Source organism: Chiloscyllium plagiosum, unplaced genomic scaffold (genome assembly GCF_037043375.1).
Source record: "Chiloscyllium plagiosum isolate Xiang-an unplaced genomic scaffold, Cpla_swu_hap1 HiC_scaffold_6, whole genome shotgun sequence".
NCBI lineage: Eukaryota > Metazoa > Chordata > Chondrichthyes > Orectolobiformes > Hemiscylliidae > Chiloscyllium > Chiloscyllium plagiosum.
This window is the reverse complement of record NW_028270144.1, coordinates 42870977-42893457: the sequence shown is the minus strand read 5'-3', so window position 1 is coordinate 42893457 and position 22481 is coordinate 42870977.

Below are 22481 nucleotides of genomic sequence, written 5' to 3'. Positions count from 1 at the left end.
TGGCAACTTTTTCATACAGGGTGGTGTGTGTATGGAACGAGCTGCCAGAGGAAGTGATGGAGGCTGGTACAATTACAACACTTAAAAGACATCTGGATGGGTATATGAATAGGAAGGGTTTAGAGAAGATGGGCCAAGTGCTTGCAAATGGGACTAGATTAGGTTAGGATATCTGGTCGCATAGTCGAGTTGGATTGAAGGGTCTGTTTCCATGCTGTACGTCTCTATGACTCAATGTTCCCTTCTGTTTGATACCCCTGCACCTCCAATGACCTTTCAGCCTCCCCAATTCAGTTCAACCCTTTTATAGAAACATTGATGTCGCCAGTTTACCTTCTGTGACCATGACTTTGTGAATCACCATGCACTTGTTGATCACACACTCCCCCGATGGAAGGACCACAACATTGTACCTGACCTGTGATAACTCACACTGCTGGAATTTGCTTACCCTCCTACACACTTTAATCGCTCATTTCTATCTTCAGTTGCCTGCTTTCAATATATTAATACCCTAAATGATGCAATGAACTTCAACCCCAGTAGAATTGCTCACTTTCTCATGGCTCCTTGGAAGTGTCCTCCAGATAAGCCACCATGACTGTAATTGTCTAAAGGCCCAGGATTGATTGAACACCTGTACACCTGGACTAACTTGATAGGTCAACCCAAACGGAGCATAGTCCAGTCCCTGGATTGGTGTGTGCACAGACCTGATGTGTAACTTAATTAATTGTAATTCTCAAACTGGTGGCACTTGACCTGCAGGACTAATATTGGCCAATCTTCAGCCCCAGATTTCCAGGGTCTGGTAGACCAGGATCTGATTGATCATGGTTAATTTCCTCAACTGGATTTGGACAAATCTCTTAACAGAGTGTGACCCATGACTGACTAGAGTCCCCTTGACCTCAATATTGATTGCTACTTTTTGGCTTTCAGATCTGACCATTTTCTTGAAGCATATGTTGTGCATTTACTGGGTAAGTTGCTTGCATGTACTGCAGATATGACAGTGACATGTTTATTCCTTTTACTTGTTAGTGCTTCCCACCATGACAAATTGCCTGTCTCTCCCTTTGCACAAAAAAGCAATGCAAGCCACAGAAGCTGGTAACCTACAAACTTAGTGCTGAAGAACCTGTCCACTAAAAAAAATCAATAGCTGACAATCTTTCCAAGTAAATGCTAGAGTGACTGAGCTCTGCATAAGCAAGCTAATAGCCATTACGTGCTTCCTGTACAGGCATAGCAGATGTATATGTATTCCTGCACAAAAACTGACCTGACAGAAGCATGCAAATCATAAATGATCCTGAACTCGAGTCAAGTGTTGAAGAGTTGAAGTGATGAGTCTAAGTTGGTCTGAGATCAGGAATGCTGTTATGGTGAGGCTGGTGGTTTGCAGACTTGCATGGATAAAGCAATGGAGGACAATAATACCAATAGAGCATGTGGTGATGCTGTGCTGCAAAGACAATTAGGTGACAGTAGGACAAGCAATCAACCACTTATGACAACCAGGTATCACACTGACTTCTATATTGGAATTTTGCTTCATCTAGTCCCTTGTGGAAGGAGAGGAGAACTGAAAGAGGTATATAAATAAAGCAGGTTGAGTTAATAATGAGAGGCATAAATGGAAATAGTGCAGTCACCATTCAATGGTGAGATTCTGATGTTACCTTTTAAAGCTTGTGAGGAAAATCACAACAGTTTTTTTATTAATGTTAAGATTCTGATTCCTTCAGTTTTGGCATATTTTTCCATATTTCATTATCCATTTTCCATATGTCATTATCCACAACACACCAATGAGTGGGAAGTTCTGCCCATAATGTAAGAAGGGAATTTCAGAGTGATAAAGGTTACCATAAAAATTAAATACAAAAGTAATACAAGAGGAATATTTGATCGAAAAGGAAGCAAGTGGAATTCTTGAAGTAGGGTATAGATCAGTGTGCATGAACCAATGTTGATTGAGTCCACATGATTTTCACAAAGCAAAACAAAATGATTTTTTTCATAAACATTACACAAATAACTTAAATTGGAATAGTGTCTAGAACATAATCGCACATCCCAAGGTGTTCAATATAAAGCAAAATTCGAAACTAATGACAGTTATGGTAATGGGCCTGAAGCTTGGTTGGAGATGTCATTTATAAGAAGCATCTCAATGCAGAAAAGAGAGAGATGTGCAGAGGTTTAAAGAGGCAATTCCCGGCTTAATGATCTCAGCAGCTGAAGCAACAAAATTGGAAATATTAACATTTGAGATGCTCAAGTTGACATAAAATAAACAAGCATAGGCCTTGCAGAGACTGCAGAACTGGAGGGAACATAGAAGTAGGAAGAGGTGAAGCCATTGAAGGAACTGGAGCAAGAATGAGATTCTCAAAATCAAGGTGCTGCCTGACTGTGAGCCAGTGTAGGTCAGCAAGATAAGGTGGAATTGGTTATGCCTTCTTAGGCTTAGGGGAAGTGATGGCTGTGTGATATTATCACTGGTCTATTCATTGAGAAACTCAACTAATGTTCTGGGGAACTGTGCTTGAAAGCTGCCATGGCAGATTGTGAAATTTTATTTCAATAAATATCTGGAATTAAGAATCTAATGAGGATCATGAAACCACTGTCGAACGTCAGAAAAACAAATGTACTTTAAGGTAGAAAATCTGTCATCCTCTCCTAATCTGGCCTATATATGTCTCCAAACCCATAGCAATGTGGTTGACTTTCAACTGCCGTCTGAAATGTCTAGCAAGCCACTCAGTTGTATCAATCACTTCCAAGTCTCAACAAAGACATGAACAAGCATACAGCTGATTACTGGGCATCAACCTAGGGGTTAGAAATGGCAACAGCAAAAATAGCCCTGATGACCCTAAACATCCTTCCTTACTATTTTCTCGGGGGTTTTGCTCTCAAACTAGTCAAGCGACAACTTGACTTAGTGATATTCAGGGAATCATAATGTAGAAACAATGCTCCAGACACCATCATCACCAGCCCTGGCTATGTCTAGTCTCACCCGTAGGAAAGACCCAACAGAGATGGCAGCACACTGGTATACATTTGGGAAGTGCCCTGAGTGTGTTCAACATTAACTCTGGACTTTATGCAGTCTCATAGTATTATGTCAAACATGGACAAAGAAACCTCCTGCTGCTTAGTACATATCATGATGAATTAGTGCACCTCCTTGTTGAACAACACTTGGAGGTAGTACTGAGGTTGGCAAGGGCAAAACATGTACTTTGGATGTTAGGATTTCAATGCTCACAACAAGAGTGGCTCTGCAACATTGATCAAACTGGTGTAGTCCCAAAGGACATAGCTGCTAGATTGGGTCTCTGGCTGGTCATGAGGGAATCAAAAGAGGAAAAATCATTCTTGATATTATCCTTAACAATCTGCCATTGTGATGCATCTGTCCAGGACAGTATTAGTAAGAGAATGGTAAAAACCCCAGGGCATCAATGTGGATTTCACCAGTTTCCTTATTTCCCCTTCCCCCACCTCACCCCAGTTCCAGCCTTCCAGCTCAGCACTGCCCTCATGACCTGTCCTACCTGCCTATCTTCCTTTCCACCTATCCACTTCATCCTCCTCTCTGACCTCTTTGCTACCTTCCCCATCCTCCTCTCTGACCTATCATCTCCATCCCCACCCCATTCACCTATTATACTCTATGCTACTTTCTCCCCCCCCCCCCCCCCACTCACTTATCTCTCCACTCTGCAGGCACCCTGCCTCTATTTCTGATGAAGGGCTTTTGCCCGAAACATCGATTTTCCTGCTCCTCGTATGCTGTCTGACCTGCTGTGCTTTTCCAGCACCACTCTAATCTAGACCCCAGTATTAGTAAGAGTGCCCACAGCACAGTCTCTGTGGAGACAAAGTCCATACTTCACATTGACAATACCCATTATTATGTTGTGTACTATGATCACGGTGCAAAATGGGACAAATTTTCAACAGATCTAGCAACTCAAGACTGGGAATTTATTATGCAGAATGGGTCATCACCAGTAACCGAATTTTACTCCACTCTATCTGCAACCTCATGGCCTGGTATAACCCCCACTCAACTATTATAAGCAAGCCAAGGAATCAACGGAGAGTTTAATGGAGAGTGCAGGAGGGCATGCCAGGAGCAGCACCAGCCATACCTAAACATGAGGTGCCAACCTGGTGAAACTACCAAACAAGACTACTTGCATGCTAAACAAATAATAAACGATAGGCAGAGGCATGTGATCCTACAACTAATGGATCAGATCTAAGCTCTGCAATCATGAATGGTGGTGGACAATTAAGCAACTCATGGCAGGTGCAGGCTCAACAAATATGCTCATTCTCAATGATGGATGAGCCCAACACAACAGTGCAAAAGAGAAGACTGAAACATTTTTAGCCAAACGTGCCAAGTAGCTGATCAATCTCTGCCTCCTCTGCTGCTCCCCAGCAGTATAGAAACCAATTTATTTCATTCCACATGCTATTAAGTATTCATTGGGTGTACTTGATATTGCAAAGGTTACGGGACCTGACAACATTCCGTCAATATCGCTGAAGACTTGGGCTCCAGAACTTGCTGCACCATTAGGCAAGCTGTTCCAGTACAGCTCCAATACTGGCATCTACCTGACAATGAGACAAAATTCCCAGGTGTATCCAGCACACAAAAAACAGGACAATTCCAACCCAGAAATTATCACCCCATCTGTCTACTCTGATTGTTAGTAAAGCGATGAAAAGTGTCACCAACAGTTCTATCAAACAGCATCTACTTAGTAACAACCTGGTCCCTGATACCCAGGGAGCACTCTTGACCTCAGTACAGCCTTGGTTCAAAAATGGACAAAAGAACTGAAGTCCAGATGTTAAGTGAGAATGACAGTCTTGGTATGAGACTATATTCGGCTGAATGTAGCATGAAAGAACCCAAGCAAAGTTGGAGTCAATGGGAATCAGGAGTAAAACTGTCTACTAGTTGGAGTCATATTTGGCACATAGGAAGATCATGGTGGCTATTGGAGGTCAGTTCATCTCAGCTCCAAGATATCTCTACAGAAGTTCCTCAGGGTAGTGTCCTTGGCCCAACCATGGTTCATTAATGACCCTCCCTACATCAAATGGTCAGAAATGGGAATGTTTGCCAATGATTGTATGATGTTCAACAGCCATTGTGACTTCTCAGAGACTGAAAAAATCCATGTTCAAATGCAACAACACCTGGACAATATCTAGGCTTGGGCTGAAAACTGTGATAGTTTAAACTTCAGAACTTTAATAACTGTTCACAGATTGAAAGAATCAATAAAGATAAACTTTGGGAAGAAGCAACAATAACTCTGTCTGGAAAGAACTGTTAAGAGATCAAGAAAAACTTGTACAGGAATTGAAAGCAATTAGCCATGTTTGAGAAAAGAGAGAGTTGAAGCTACATCAATAAAATTGTTTGGGGAGCTGTTTGATGCCTCATGCCATAAGGATACTTGACTTCCCTGCAGAAGAATTTAGGGTGCAAATTGTAGAAAAACTGTCTTCAAACAGACAGCTAATACCAAATATGACAAGGAATAAAGAAGCTACTTCTGATAAGAAGGCAAGCTGTAGACTTGCAATAGCTTGGATGAAAGAATCCAAAGGATCTTCAATAATATCACATCATGGAACTGAAGGACAGAAGTCTATAAAAGAATCAAATACCAGAAGTCCCCCTTTAACAGAACTTTGAAGAACATAGAACAAGAATCAAACCTTGGACACTTCCAGAGACAGACACTGTTGATGGAATCATAGCTCAATTCCAATATTAATCGGGTAATAGCTAAGTTGAGTTGTGAGGCTTAACTTGCTTACTTGAGGGGTTGCTAAATCAATGTAGCTTAAATCATTATTTCAGTATTTGATTGTCTATGAGATTTCTTAATATGTAGCAAAATTAAAGGTAACTTGCGGTGATTTACCCACAGCAATTTACGTCCTTGAGTGGACTTCGATAGGAAGTGACTTTAAGTTGATCCAAAATTGAACCTATTAATCCTTTATTCTCAGAAATTATGCCTGAGCCTGTCTAAGTGGCCAGCGGCCCCTCATGACAGCCAGGATTCAAATGGGCAGTTAGGGATAGAAGCAACAATTTTTACACTTAATATAAAAAGGTTTATGTTCTAATTATCAAATCTGGCTTTGAAATTATGGCAGACAATCAATCTTTATGAGAACATTTTGTTAAGGAATACAATCACCAACATTTTCTCAAGGACAACTACTGACAGGCAGGAAATGCTGCCCCAGCCAGTGATGTCACTTTCTGGCAAATGAATAAATCAAAAGACAGTGTTATATATCTGGAATGGCTAATTAATATCTGAACATAGCCACAAAGTTTACTATCCTAATAAAGAGTGCATATGCTTGAATGACAAACATGCAGAACATGTGGAAATGCAGTGAGACACATCAACAGAATGGCATATTAATCCATTATAGCATGCACCTCATTGAGAAGAATGACCTTTCCTGAAATGTGTTGCTAATGTGGAGATTTTGGAGGTTAAATCAGGCATGGAACATGTGATGCATGATTAACCTGCACCTGTTCAAAATAATGCAGGCAGCATGCAAACCTTGCACTGCCTGCTAGTTATAATGATATTGGTGAGTACCCACTGTGGTGAAGGGAGGCTATGTACTTCAGAAGAGGCACATGTACATGCAATGTAAGATCCATGTACCATTAACATGAAAACTGCACCTCTTAAAGACAGGGTGTCTTCTAACTGCAGCAGGGGCTGGAAGTAATGGAAGGGAAATTGGAAGCCTGGAAGAAACTTGAGAAGGGATGAAGCAGACCAGGTTTTCTCAGGAAACTTTTGGGGGTTTTGTTGCAGAAAGTGAACAAGAAAAGAAAGAAGCTCTTTGCTTCAGAGAGCTGGACGTCTCTACAGACAGATACAAAGAATGCAAATATCACTGACTGATTGTTGACATTGTCTACAATGTCTATTGCAACAGCCTAGATGCCGTGCTTAAACTATTTTTATGATTTCAACCAAAGAGTTTATGTCAATGACAGCACCTTCATCTGTCATATCCTGCTGTTGGAATTACATTCTGCTCCATTCAGTCTTCTGCCAACAATCTTCATCATTCTGAATTGCGTCTGACATTCATAGGTTGACCTCACATTCATGCACTTAGCATTACTGGAATCTACCCACATAAATCTACCAGCTTGTTCTCTTCTAGCTATCCAAGTTTGATAGGCACATAACCCTATATCTAACACCACATTCACTGACTGTGACAGCCTTTGACTAGTGAACAGGATAGTAAGGAAAATTTTTATTTTCTTGAGATTGTCTGTGGAAACTGTCATTATTTTTTCAGAATGTTTGAAAATGTAAAAAATTGTGTTAAATGTAAAGATATCAATTGTAAATAGTAAATAATAGTAGTCCATTTGATAAAGTAATCCTTGACTTGGAAGCAGTACCAAAAGGGATAGATATACTGCTGCATCTGAAAGCTGAATTTGGGAAGTTAAAACCAAAATTGCTTCTTTCCAGTTATAGGGTATGCCCCCAAGTTATAATGTCCAGTACAGTGAATTTTGTGAAAAACAGTGAATTTGCCTTATATTCAATGATAGGATGAATTGGGTGATAGAAATTTTTGTGAATATTTGCTCAAAGGCAAAATGTCATCATCTTGATCTGGTGAAATAGGCACATTGTTTTTTTTTAATTCTTGATGATACAGGACCAGAACTATTGGTAGATGGCATGGTATTCAAAATTACCAAATGTTCAGTGCACACAAAGGTACTGTTTGGGGATGTTGTTCTTGCTTTTAAAAAAGCTGTTTAATTGTATAAAAATATTTTAAAAGTGCCTTTGTTACTGGTCCTGTTACTATGTATGTTGTTCCTATGATTACCACTGAATTATTGATTTCAAAATTAGGAAACAATTTGACTGGACATAATGTATTTCTGTTTTAAGTGTTTCCTTTGGGATAATTGTTCAGTTTGTTAAAACTGGAGTTATGTGGGTAAAGCTGGATGACATGAAACACCTTATTATTTTTATAAGTGTGTCAGTACAATTAATGTTTTAATTAAAATTTCTCCATAAAATTGGAAGGTCAGCCCACTATTTTTTTTTAAATTGACACATCAACTGATAGCTGTAGTTCGAGATATTGTAAAACTATCCAAATGAAACTATAATACAGAAAATATGTAGGAATAAAATGTAATCAAAATCCTTTCTTGTATTAATTAGTGCTGTAGTTGTCAGAAAATGAAGGATATTGTAACATTTAGGGGACAGGGAGTTGCAAAGTGTTGTTACATTTGCCAAATACAAGGCATTCAATGCTGTCAAGGAACAAAGGAGGTCCAAATTTGCATGGTCTTTAGTAGGACAGTCAAAAAAAAGTTCAGAAGTCAGAGAAGAGCAGCTCTGATCTCACAGTTATAGAATCATATTTATTCATATAATCATACAGTACATAAAAGGACTTCCAGCCCATCAAGTTTGTATTGCCAAAATAAGTCTCAATAATCCTCTGTGATATACCTTTAAGGCCCATTGATTATGTTCCTTATTGCTGAGGTGAAGAGGTTAATTTTAGATCCAGCAGTTAAGGTGCCTTTGGTAGTTAAATAGGTACTGTTTTCTCCTACAGGCACAAAAAAGATAAAGACAGAAATAAGTTTCATGAGGAAGGACAAACAAAAAGAAAAAGGAAGTGATGCATCATTTGCTAGTAAAGGAGTTTTAAAAAAAATTGGTTAGGAGAAATATTAAATTGAAAAATCAGAAAATTGAATCTGTTTTGATGGAGATAATAAACACAAGGTGTTGTGGAGGCTTGTCTATTGACTCCAGACAGTAGCGGAGATGTAAGCAATGGCTTTAAACAAGAAATCAGATGTATGCAATAAGGCTTTAATTGTTATCATGCTGATGTCAATTTTAATATAGATTGAACAGACCAGGATTGCATTGGTTTTATGGAGTCAGATTTCCTGGAATGTGTGCATGAGATGTGTTTTTGTTCCAATATATTGAGCAATAATCAGGACAAGTTTCTCTAGATTTTGTAATGTGCGATGAGAAATGATGAACAACAAATCTTGCTCTAGGGGATCCCTTGGGGAAGATGGAACATAATATAATACAATTCTTCATTTAAGATTGAAAGGGAAGTATTGTAATCAGAAACTAGATTTCTGAATCTAAATAAAAGGGAAATATGAGGCTTGAGTTGACAAGGGTATTCTGGGACAGCTTACAAAGTGAATTGACAGTGGTTGGTAATGAGCTTCAGAGAACATCTCCGGGACACCCACATCAATCAACTCCACTGCCGAACATTTCAACTTCCCCTGCCACTCTGCCAAGGACATGAAGGTCCTGGGCCTCCTCCATCACCACTTCCTTACCACCCAACACCTGGAGGAAGAACGCCTTATCTTTTGCCTCGGCACCCTTCAACCCCATGGTATCAATGTGGACTTCACCAGTTTCCTTATTTCCCCTCATCCCACCTCACCCCAGTTCCAACCTTCCAGCTCAGCACCATCCTTATAATCTGTCCCACCTGCCAATCTTCATTCCCACCTATCCGCTCCACCCTTCTCTCCAACCTATCACCTTTACCCCACCTCCATCCACATGTTGCAATCTCAGCAACCTTTTCCCCAGTCCCAACCTCTCCCATTTATCTCTCCATCCCCAAGGCTCCCAGCCTCATTCCTGATGAAGGGCCTTTGCCCGAAACATTGATTTTCCTACTCCTCGGATGCTGCCTGTCCTGCTGCACTTCTCTAATACTACTCTAATCTTGACTCTAATCTCCAGCATCTGCAGTACTCACTTTTGCCTAGTGGTTTGTAATGGTTCATAGGAGCATAAGACCATAAGCAGAAATTTGGTCATTCAGCCTATCGAATCTGCTCTGCCATTCAATCATGGCTGATAAGTTTCTCTGCCCCATTCTCATGCTTTCTCCCAATAGCCCTTGATTACCTTGATACTCAAGAACCTATCTATCTCAGTCTTAAATATGCTCAATGACATGGCTTCTACAATCTTCTGTGGCAATGAATTCCATAGATTCACCACTCTCAGGGTGAAGAAGTTTCTCCTTATATTTACAGGATGTGTTTAGACTACAATTATGCATTTCTGTCTTGTACAAAAACAAGAGGAAAGGTGACTCAACCATAGCTCATGAAATAAATTAGCAACATTATTAGATCCAAAGTCAAGACAAATAGAATTGTCAGAAAAAAGCAGCAATCCTGAGGAAAGTTTTATCAAGAAGGGGGTGTCAAAGAGACTATGAGCGTATAACTGCAGAGAATATAGGAAATGACCATAAAAGCTTCCATAAATATGTGAAGAGCAAAAGACTAGTAAAGATAATTGTATATCTCTTACCCACCGATTCCCACAGCTACCTGGACAACACCTCTTCCCAACCAGTCTCCTGTGAAAACGGCATTCCTTATTCCCGATGTCTCCACTGCATCTGCTCCCAGGAGGATCAATTCCAATATCAGATGGCCTCCTTCTTCAAAAACTGCAACTTCCCCACCCCCCACCACGTGGTTGATGATGCCATCCAGCACATCTCATCCATTTCCCGCAACCATACCCTCGAACCCCACCTCTCCAACTGCAACAAGGACAGAATGCCCCCCTGGTCCTCACTAACCTCCAGATACATTGCATCATTGTCCCCCATTTCCACCACCTACAAACAGACCCCACCACCAGGGATATATTTCCCTCCTCCACTCCATCTGTGCTCCATAAAGACCATTCCCTCCACGACTCTTGTCAGGTTCACGCTCCCTCACCAACAAACCCTCCCTTCCTGGCACCTTCTCCTGCTACCACAAGAATTGCAAAACCTGCATCCACATCTCCCCCCTCACCTCCAACTAAGACCCCAAAGGAGCCTTCCATATCCTTCAGAGATTTACCTGCACTTCCACACGCATCGTTTACTGTATCCATTGCTCCCAATCTAGTCTCCTCTATATTGGGGAGACAGGGCAACTAGTTGAGGAATGCTTCAGAGATCATCTCCGGGACACCCACATGAAACAACCCCACACTCTGTGGCCAAACACATTAACTCTCCCACTCTGTCAAGGATGTGTAGTTCCTGGGCCGCCTCCATCTCCAAACCCTTGCCATCCAATGTCTGGAGGATGAATGCCTCATCTTCTGCCTTGGGACCCTCCAATCACACGGGATCAATGTGGATTTCATCAGTTTCCTCATTTCCCCTTGCCCCACCTTATCCCAGATCCATCCTTCCAACTCAGCACCGCCCTCTTGACCTGTCCGTCTTCCTTCCCACCTATCCACTCCACCTTTCTCTCTGACCTATCACCTTCACCCCCACCTTCATCTACCTATCGCATTCTCAGCTACCTCCCCCCTCCACAGCTCCACCCCCTTCCCATTTATCTCTCAGCCCCCTTGACCCATAAGCCTCATTCCTGATGAAGAGCTTATGCTCGAAATGTTGATTCTTCTTCTCCTCAGATGCTGTCTGATTAGCTGTACTTTTCCAGCACCGCACTCTCGACTCTGATCTCCAGCATTTGCAGTCCTCACTTTCTCCCAGTATATCCCTTACAGTCAGAAGCTGGGAAAGTTATAATGGGAAAGGAAGAATGAACAAAAGAATGAATACATACTTTGGTCTGTCTATATAAAAGAGGGCACAAATAACCTCCTAGAAATGTTAAACAACCAAGGGTTTAGTGAGAGAGCAGAATTGAGAGAATTATTTATTAACAAGAAAATGGTTCTTGGAAAATTAATAAGGTTAATGTCTAACATATACCCAGAGCCTGATAATCTACATCCCAGAGTACTAAATGAATTTGCCTTGGAAATTTTTGATGCATTGGTGGTCATCTTCCAAAATTCTATAGACTCTTGAGCAGCTCCTACAGATTGGAGTGTGACAAATATAAGCCACTATTAAAAAGGAGGGAGAGAAATAAAAAAAACAGTTATGTAATATCAGTCATGCAAACAAATATAGGCGGACATGAAAACAGAACATTTGGAAAGAATGAACCAGGTAAGACAAACCAGCCAGAATAGATTATGAAAGGCAAATCATGCTTAACAAATCTTTTGAAGGTTTTTGAGGATGGAATAAGTAAAGGAGAATCAATTGTGTTATATATTTGGTTTTCAGATGGCTTTTGTTAAAGTCGCTCATAAGAGGTTAGTAGACAAAGTTAAATCATATGGTAGAGAGGGCTATTAGCAGGGCTTGGGAATTGATTGACAGACAGGAAACATATTTGAGATAGATGGATATTTTCTGAATGGCAGGAAGTGCATTGTCGGATGCCACTATGATCAGTGCATGGGCTCCAGCTATTCACAAAATATAAATGACCTGGGTGAGGGGAGCAAATGCAAAATTGATTCAACTAAAATGGAAAAATAGAGGCCTGACGGAGCAAACAATGAACTGAAATTGGCAGGTAACCTCTCTATCTTTCATGTCAGGAATTGTTGCCCTCTAGTCTTTATCCAGTGGTTGGGAGGACAGGAAACTGCACATTATTGAAGTTAGATTCACCAATAAAGACATGATAATACATGCAAATAAATGTGAATAGGCTTCTTGCCACTCATTGATGAGAACCTCACCTTGCCATTCAACACGCGGTTGGAAAACGGAACTTTTAGTTCTTCATATTTTATGCATGTCACACCTTTCCGCCATTGCTCATATCATTTAGGGACTGGTAAGATTCTGCCCATAGGCTCTTGCAGGACTTAAGAAGGCCATTTAGTGCATTATGGCAGCGTCAGATCTTTGAATATGTGACCTAGCTAGCACCATACCATGATATTTTCCCTTAGACAATGTTTCCTTTGTAAGTATTACTTCAAAATGTATTAATTTGTAAAATGGATGAAAATATTAAGGTTAAAACTCAGTGGATAAAAAAAACAGTTTGCACTGTGATTTTCAATAATGTAGATGAAGAAAATACTTAGTTCAATTCAATCTGTATGGGGTTGGTTGATTTTAATGGGAATGACTCTGGATATGCTGTAATTGGTCTCAGCATCCCTTGACTAGGGATTAGAAATGTTGGCTGGGGTTTATGCTACTGATTTGAAACTATTCACTTTTGCTAGAACTGTGCCTGTCTGGATTCTGGATGAGTGATCTTTGGTAATGAATGTAATAGTTGCCATGACCAAATAGATGGTGTTATTCAGTGATCAAGCTCATGCACAAAGAATGTTTGCTGGCATGCGATAGTGAAAAGTAATGATAGAAACAGAATGATTTCCCAGGATAAATATGTGTCTTTACCAGAGAGTCAGGTGTGAATATCAAAGCAAAGCAGAAAGAATAAGAACAGGAATCTTCAATGCTCTATTCTCTGAAAATAATATAAATAAAATAACAACTCATCAATATGTGAAAGCAATGCTCTTTTTGAACAATGGGAGCGAGTACCAGAATGAAGGAAGGAAATGTGTTTTTTTTTATCATGTATTCAAATCCAATTCCTCTTTGTTTAATCAATTCAATTGTTGAAATAGCAATCAATAGTTTGAAATAAAAGTTAGTGGCTTAATTAAAGTTGTGCAAAAATGAATTATATACTATCAATGTAATTAACAGGTTAGAATTCTTAGTTGCAAAAAAAGGACCATAATAACAAGTCTGAGTTTATTGCACAGAAATTAAACATTATATCAACAAGAAAAGGAATGACGAGGATGCATACAACAGAATGAACAAATAAAATGTCTCATTTCACCTCAGAGAAAATAAGAAGCAAGCAGGCACCAACTCTGCCAGCACTTACTATGACTAGATCATTTTCTCAATTTGCTCAGCTGTTGTATAAGAGATATAAACATAGGTGCCTAGAAAATAGGAGCAGGGGTAGACTATTCAGCTCTTCAAGCCTGCACTACTACTCAAAATATTAATGGTTGATCATTCAACTTAGTACCCTGTTCTCACTGTCTCTCCATATCTTCAAATCCATTTAACTGAGAGAACTAAATCTAACTCCTTCTTGAAAACATTCAATGTTTTGTCCTCAATCACTTTTTGTGGCAGAAGTGAAGAAATTTCTTCTCATCTCAGTCCTAAATGACCTGGCTTGTATCCTTAGACTATGACCCCTAGTCCTAAACTTGCCAGTAATTGACAACATACAACTTGCATTTAACCTGTCTTGTCCAGTTCAAGCTTTTTAAGTTTCTATAAGGTTACTCTTCTCTGCTCCCACCATTCTCCACCCCGCCCCCCACACATCCCCCCCACCACCACCCTAAACACTGCCCTCAATTCTTCTAAACTTCAGCAAATATAATCCTAATTGACATTTCGAGGGAGCTAGGGTGGAAGCTTAGAGCTAGAAGAAACAGAATTGTTATCTCTGGTTTGTTACCTGTGCCACATGCTAGTGAGGCAAGGAATAGGGAGGGAGAGGAGCTGAACACATGGCTACAGGGACGGTGCAAGAGGGAGGTTTTGATTCCTGGATAATTGGGCCTCTTTCTGGGGTTGGTGGGACCTCTACAAACAGGATGGTCTACACCTGAACCAGAGGGGTACCAATATCTTGGATAGGTTTAAATTGATTCAGCAGGGGGATGGGAACCCAAATTGTAGTTCAAGTATCCAGGAGGATGACAGTAGTGAAGTCAGAACTAAAATTTCAAGATCGCAAGGAGGCAATGGCAAGCAAGACATTGGTTTGAAGTGTGTCTACTTCAACGCCAGGACCATCTGGGATAAAGTGGGTGAACTTGCAGCATGGTTAATACCTGGGATTTCAATGTCGTGGCTATTTCAGAGACATGAGTAGCAGAGACAGGAATGGTTATTGCAGGTTCCAGGATTTAGATGTTTCAGTAAAAATAGTGAAAATGGTAAAAGAGTGGGCGGTGTGGCATTGTTAGTTAAAGACAGTATTACGGTTGTAGAAAGGACATTTGAGGATTCATCTACTGAGCTAGTATGGGCTGAGGTTAGAAAGAGGAAATGAGAGGCCACCCTGTTGGAAGTTTTCTATAGGCCTCCAAATACTTCCAGAGATGTAGAGGATAGGATAGCAAAGATGATCCTCGATAGGAGCGAGACATGGGTAGTTGTTATGGGAGACTTTAACTTTCCAAATATTGACTGGGAATACTATAGTTCAAGTACTTTTGATGGGTCAGTTTTTGTCCAATGTGTGCAGGAGGGTTTCCTGACACAGTATGTAGACAGGCCAACAAGGGGATAGGCCACATTACATTTGGTACTGGGTAATGAACCCAGCCAGGTGCTAGATTTGGAGGTAGATGAGCACTTTGGTGATATTGGCCACAATTCAGTTATGTTTACTTTAGCGATAGAGAGAAATAGGTATATACCGCAGGACAGGAGTTGTTGCTGGGGGAAAGGCAATTACAATGCGATTAGGCAAGATTTGGAATGCATAAGATGGGGAAGGAAACTGCAGGGAATGGGCACAATTGAAATGTGGTGCTTATTCAAGGACCAGCTACTGCATGTCCTTGATAAGTATGTACCAGTCAGGCAGAGAGAAAGTTGACAAGTGCAGGAGCCGCGGTTTACTAAGAAAGTTGAATCTCTTGTCAAGACGATGAAGAAGAAGAGGAAGAAGAAGCTAAAAGATGACACAGGGTGATGATGGATGGGAAAAATTCATCCTGGAGTTCAGTTACTAGTGGGGTAACGCAAGGTTTTGTTTTGGGTCCACTTTTTATTGTCATTTATATAAATAAACTGGATGAAGACATAGAAGGATGGGTTAGTAAGTTTGTGGATGGCACCAAGGTCGCTAGAGTTATGGATAGTGCTGAAGGATGTTGTAGGTTACAGAGGGACAAAGGTAAGCTGCAGAGCTGGGTTGAGCGGTGGCAAATGGAGTTTAATGCAGAAAAGTGTGAGGTGATTCACTTTAGAAGGAGTAACAGGAATGCAGAGTACTGGGCAAATGGTAAGATTCTTGGTAGTAGAGATGAGCAGAGAGATCTCAGTGTCCCCTACGTAGATCCTTGAAAGTTGCTAACCATGTTGATCAGGTTGCTAAGAAGGCACACGGTGTGCTAAGTTTTATTGGTAGAGGGATTGAGTTTTGAAACCATGCGATCATGCTGCAGCTGTTCAAAACTCTGGTGCAGCCACATTTGGAGTCTCGCATACAGTTCTCATCACCAAATTATAGGAAGGATGTGAAAGCTTTGGAAAGTGTTCAGAGGAGATTTACTAGGATGTTGCCTGGGATGGAGGGAAGATCTTACTGGAAAAGCTGAAAGACTTGAGACTGTTTTTGTTAGAGAAAAAGTTGAGAGGCAACTTAATTGAGACATATAAGATAATCAGAGGGTTAGATAGTGTTGACAGTGACAGCTTTTTTCCTCAGATGGCAATGGCTAGCATGAGGGCCATAGCTTTAAATTGAGGGGTGATAGATATAGGACAGATGTCAGAGGTAGTTTCTTTGCTCAGAGTAGTATGGGCATGGAACACTGCCTACAACAATAGTAGACTCTCCAACTTCAATGACATTTAAATGGCCATTGGATAGGCATATGGGCAAGAATGGAATAGTATAGGTTAGATGGGCTTCAGATTGGTTCCACAGGCCAGTGCAACTTCAAGGGCTGAAGGGCCATACTGCACTGTTATGTTGTGTGTTCTATGTTCTATTCATATGTCAGTCCTACAATCCCAGGTGTCAGTCTGCTAAACCTTCATTGCAAACCCTCCAAAGCCAGAACATTCTTCCTCGGACAAGGAGACCACAACTGAAAAAGCCTTCTAAGGCCCTGTACAAATGCAGCAGACATCCTTGCTCCTTTACTCAAATCCTCTTGCTTTGAAGGCTGACATACCATTTGCCTTCTTTATTGCTTGCTTTACCTGCATGCTTATTTTCAGTGATTGCTGTACAAGGATTTCCCAATTTATTGCCATTCAGGTAATACTGTCTTCCTGTCTTGGCTGCCAAGTGGATAACTTCACATTTATCTCCATTGTAATTCATTTCCCTTGCATTTACCCACTCACTCAACCTGTCTAAATCATTGAATCATTTCTGCATCCTCTTCACAGTTCACCCACCCAGTGAGCTTGTGTTGTCTGCAAAACTTGGAGATATCACATTTGTTCCATCATCTAATTCATCACCATATATTGTGAATAGTAGGGATCTAAGCACTGATCCCTGCAGTTTCCCACTATTCACTGGTAGTCAATTGGAAAATGACTTATTTATTCCTACTGTTTCCCGACTGCCAACTGAGCAACACCTTGACTAAGATATATTGAATTTCTAAATTATTGTAGGACTATGTTGCATGTCTCTTGATGCTCCATGGCATTACCATCACTGAATTCCTCATTATCAATATCATGGGGCTTACCATTGATCAATAACTGAACTGGACATCCGTCTAAATCAAACACCTGGCCTGGTTCATTACCAAGTACCAGATCCAGTGTGGCCTCCCCTCTTGTCAGCCCTTCGACATACTGTGTCAGGAAACCCTCCTGTACACATTGGACAATAACGGATCCATCTGACATACTAGACCTGTAACATTTCCGGTCAATGTTGGAGAAGTTAAAGGCCCCATAATGAACACCCTGTTCCTTTCACTCCTACTCAGAATAATTTTGCTAAGCCTCTCTTCCACCTCCCTGGAACTCTGCAGAGGCCTATAAAAAAATTCCAAGCAGTGTGACCTCTCCTCTCCTGTTTCTCACCTCAGCCCACACTACCTCAGTAGACGAGTCCTCATCAAAAATTCTCTCAGCCACCATTATATGATCTTTGACGAACAAGGCCACACCTCCCCCTCTTCTACCACCTTGCCTCTTCTTAATGAAAGATCTAAACCCTGGAACCTGCAACATCCACTCCTCACCCTGCTCTACCCATGTCTCCAAAATGGCCACAAAATCAAAGTCCCAGGTACCTATCCATGCTGCAAGCTCACGTATCTTATTTCAGATACTTCTGACATTGAAATAGACATACTTCAAACCACTTTGCTGTCTGCCAGCACATTCCTGTGACCCTGAAATCCTGCCCCTGTCATCCTCTTGTGCACTGCAACTACACCTCCGGTTCCCATTCCCCTGCTGAGCTAATTTAAACCCACCCGAATAGCACCAGCAAATTTCCCACCCAGGATATTAGTATCCCTCTGGTTCAAGTGAAGACTGTCCTGTTTGTACAAGTTCCACCTTCCCCAGAATGAGCCCCCATTATCCAAAAACCTGAAACCCTCCCTCCTGCACCATTCTTGCAGCCACGTGTTCAGCTGATATCTCTCCATGTTCTTTGCCTCACTATCACATGGCACGGGTAACAATCCAGAGATAACAACTCTGTTCTAGCTCTCAGCTTCCACCCTACCTCCCTGAGATCCTGCCTTACAACCCTATCCCTTTTTCTACCTATGTCATTGGTACTTACATGGACAACAACTTGAGGCTGGTCACCCTCTCCCTGCAGAACCCCAAAGATACGATCCGAGACATCACGGACCCTGGCACTTGGGAGGCAACACATCAACCGCGAGTCTTGTTCGTTCCCAACAATCCTTCTATCTGAGCCTCTAACTATTGAGTCCCCAATGACTAACACTCTCCTCCTTTCCCTCCTTCCCTTCTGTGCAACAGGGACAGGCTCTGTGCCAGAGACCTGGGACCCACTGCTTGCCCCTGGTAAGTCATCCCCCTCAACAGTATCCAAAACGGTATACATGTTTTTCAGGGGAATGACCACAGGGGATCCCTCCACTGACAGTTTTTTCCACCTTTGAACGATCACCCAGCTTTCTTCGTGCCTAGGAGTAACTACTTCTCTGTAACTCCTATCTATCACAGCCTCTGCCTCCTGAATGATCCGAAGTTCATCCAGCTCACACTCCTAACACGGTCTTGGAGGAGCGAGCGTTGGGTGCACTTAATGCAGATGTACTTGGGTGGGACACTAATGGCGTCCCTGCCCTTAAACATCATGCAGGAGGAACATTGCTCTCCCCGCACTGCCATCCCTGCTAGTTCCCTAGTCACAAAGTGAAAAAGAGACGCTTACCTGATATGTCCCTGTTCTTTAAGGTTAGAAGAGGTGGTTGGGTGGGAGGCCCTACAAAGGTAGGATCTCGGGTTGAGGAAACACTGACTTAGATAGCAGGATGGAAGTAAAAATAAGAAGTCCCTCTTTTCCCAGAAACCTCTGCTCTCTGACTTCAAATTTAAAAGCACAAATCAGTGACTCACCGCTCCCGGCAGGCCCCTGGTACAAGCTCCCGCCTTTCGAGTTGCTGCTGCCGCTAGCAAACAGAAATGTTTAATTCCTTTTTAGATACAATAAAGTTTGGTTTTGTTAAAAATAAGAAATATTGTGATGTTTTCCTTCACTGACTGGATCCTTAAAATTTCTTCTTTAGCACAGAGAGATCCTAACCAGATGATAATAAGGTATAAATTCCTGTTTCTTATACAGGAGTATCAAGTTCCCTTGAATACCTACACGTAATGGTTTCTCAGCATTTAAAAACTGTTCAAAAACTTTTTTTTTAAATCCTCATGCCGAAGCAACTTCACATTTTCTCACATTGTACTCCATTTGTCACTTTTTTGACATTCATGATTTCTACTCATCTCGCTTGCAGATGCCTCGTGCCCTCCAGGCAGATTATTTTCCAATCCAACTTTGAATTGTTGAACTTGAATACTCTACATCTTCCCAGAAATTCCAGTCAGAAAAGGAAACCTGTTTCCAACACTGATCAAATTGAAAGAAGTACTCACTTACCTTTTTGGTGAATTCTGCAATGGAGACTCCTGGACAGAGGCCTCCTGTCCTTCTGTGAACCTGCCCAAGAATCCATGAATCCAGCAGTGGAGAGAATCGTTGAGGAAATATTGCCCCCCCCTCCCATTTACAGCACTGAGCACTGTATTCTGTAGCTTAAATGGCAAGTTAAATATTGTGAAAGGTAAATATATAAAGTGTCATCTGGTTCCTCTTTAATCAAATTACAGACAATTCCGACCAGAATGTTATGAATGACTTTGCCTAGGTACCACAATACCAAAGTGGTCACATCAATACTAACACAAGCTATTATCAAAGCAAAACAATCTCACTTTATTAGGAAAAAAGATACAATAATCTTTAATACTAAACAAACTACTTTTAATTCTGAGGCGCATGGATAGGGTAAATAGACAAGGTCTTTCCCTGGGTTGGGGGAGTCCAGACCTAGAGGGCATCAGTTTAGGGTGAGAGGGGAAAGGTTTAAAAGGGACTTAAGGGTCAAATTTTTCAGAGGGTGGTGTGGGTATGGAATGAGCTGCCAGAGGAAGTGATGGAGGCTGGTGCACACAGAGAACATTTAAAAGGCATCTGGTTGGGTATATGAATAGGAAGGGTTTAAAGGGATATGGACCAAATGCTGGCAAATGGGACTAGATTAATTTAGGATATCTGGTGGGAATGGACAAGTTGGATCAAAGGGTCTGTTTCAGTGATTTGTGTTTTCTGTGACTCTATGACTCCATTTGACCCTTATAGAGCCATAGAGATATACAGCATGGAAACAGACGCTTCGGTCCAACCTGTCCATGCCGACCAGATATCCCAACCCAATCTAGTCCCACCTGCCAGCACCTGGCCCATATCCCTCCAAACCCTTCCTATTCATATACCCATCCAAATGCCTCTTAAATGTTGCAATTGTACCAGCCTCCACCACATCCTCTGGCAGCTCATTCCATACACGTACCACTCTCTGCTTGAAAAAGTTGCCCCTTAGGTCTCTTTTATATCTTTCCCCTCTCACCCTAAACCTATGCCCTCTAGTTCTGGACTCCCCGAAGCCAGGGAAAAGACTTTGTCTATTTATCCTATCTATGCCCCTCATAATTTTGTAAACCTCTATAAGGTCACCCCTCAGCCTCCGACGCTCCAGGGAAAACAACACCAGCCTATTCAGCCTCTCCCTGCAGCTCAGATCCTCCAACCCTGGCAACATCCTTGTAAATCTTTTCTGAACCCTTTCAAGTATCACAACATCTTTCCGATAGGAAGGAGACCAGAATTGCACACAATATTCCAACAGTGGCCTAACCAAAGTCCTGTACAGCTTCAACATGACCTCCCAACTCCTGTACTCAATACTCTGACCAATAAAAGAAAGCATACCAAACATCTTCTTCACTATCCTATCTACCTGCGACTCCACTTTCAAGGAGCTATGAACCTGCACTCCAAAGTCTCTTTGTTCAGCAACACTCCCTAGGACATTACCATTAAGTGTATAAGTCCTGCTAAGATTTGCTTTCCCAAAATGCAGCACCTCACATTTATCTGAATTAAACTCCATCTGCCACTTCTCAGCCCATTGGCCCATCTGGTCCAGATCCTGTTGTAATCTGAGGTAACCCTTTTCGCTGTCCACTCCCACTATACCTCTAATTTTAGTGTCATCTGCAAACTTACTAACTGTACCTCTTATGTTCGCATCCAAATCATTTATGTAAATGACAGAAAGTAGAGGGCCCAGCACCGATCCTTGTGGCACTCCACTGGTCACAGGCCTCCAGTCTGAAAAACAACCCTCCACCACCACCCTCTGACTTCTACCTTTGAGCCAGTTCTGTATCCAAGTGGCTAGTTCTCCCTGTAATCCATGACATCTAACCTTGCTAATCAGTCTCCCATGGGGAACCTTATTGAACGCCTTACTGAAATCCATATAGATCACATCTACTACTCTGCCCTCATCGATCTTTGTTACTTCTTCAAAAAACTCAATCAAGTTTGTGAGACATGATTTCCCATGCACAAAGCCATGTTGACTATCCTGAATCAGTCCTTGCCTTTCCAAATACATGTACATCCTGCCCTTCAGGATTCCCTCCAACAACTTGCCCACTACTGAGGTCAGGCTCACCGACTATAGTTCCCCGGCTTGTTTTTTCTGCCCTTGTTAAACAGTGGCACCACATTTGCCATCCTCCAGTCTTCTGGCACCTCACCTGTAACTATCGATGATACAAATATCTCAGTAAGAGGCCCAGCAATCACTTTTGTAGCTTCCCACAGAGTTCTCGGGTACATCTGATCAGGTCCTGGGTATTTATCCACCTTTAACTGTTTCAAGGCATCCAGCACTTCCTCCTCTGTAATCTGGACATTTTGCAAGATGTCACCATCTATTTCCCTTCAGTCTATATCTTCCATATCCTTTTCCACAGTAAATACTGATGTTATGGTTATAATACTTCCCAGGTCTCTTCTAAATGTATGCAGTCACCTTCTCTGTGGCTGTTTCTGGGTCTGCAAAGCTGCTTTCTTTCTCTCTTAACCTAGATTGTCAGCTGACCGCTGCCTCTTGCCATGCAGG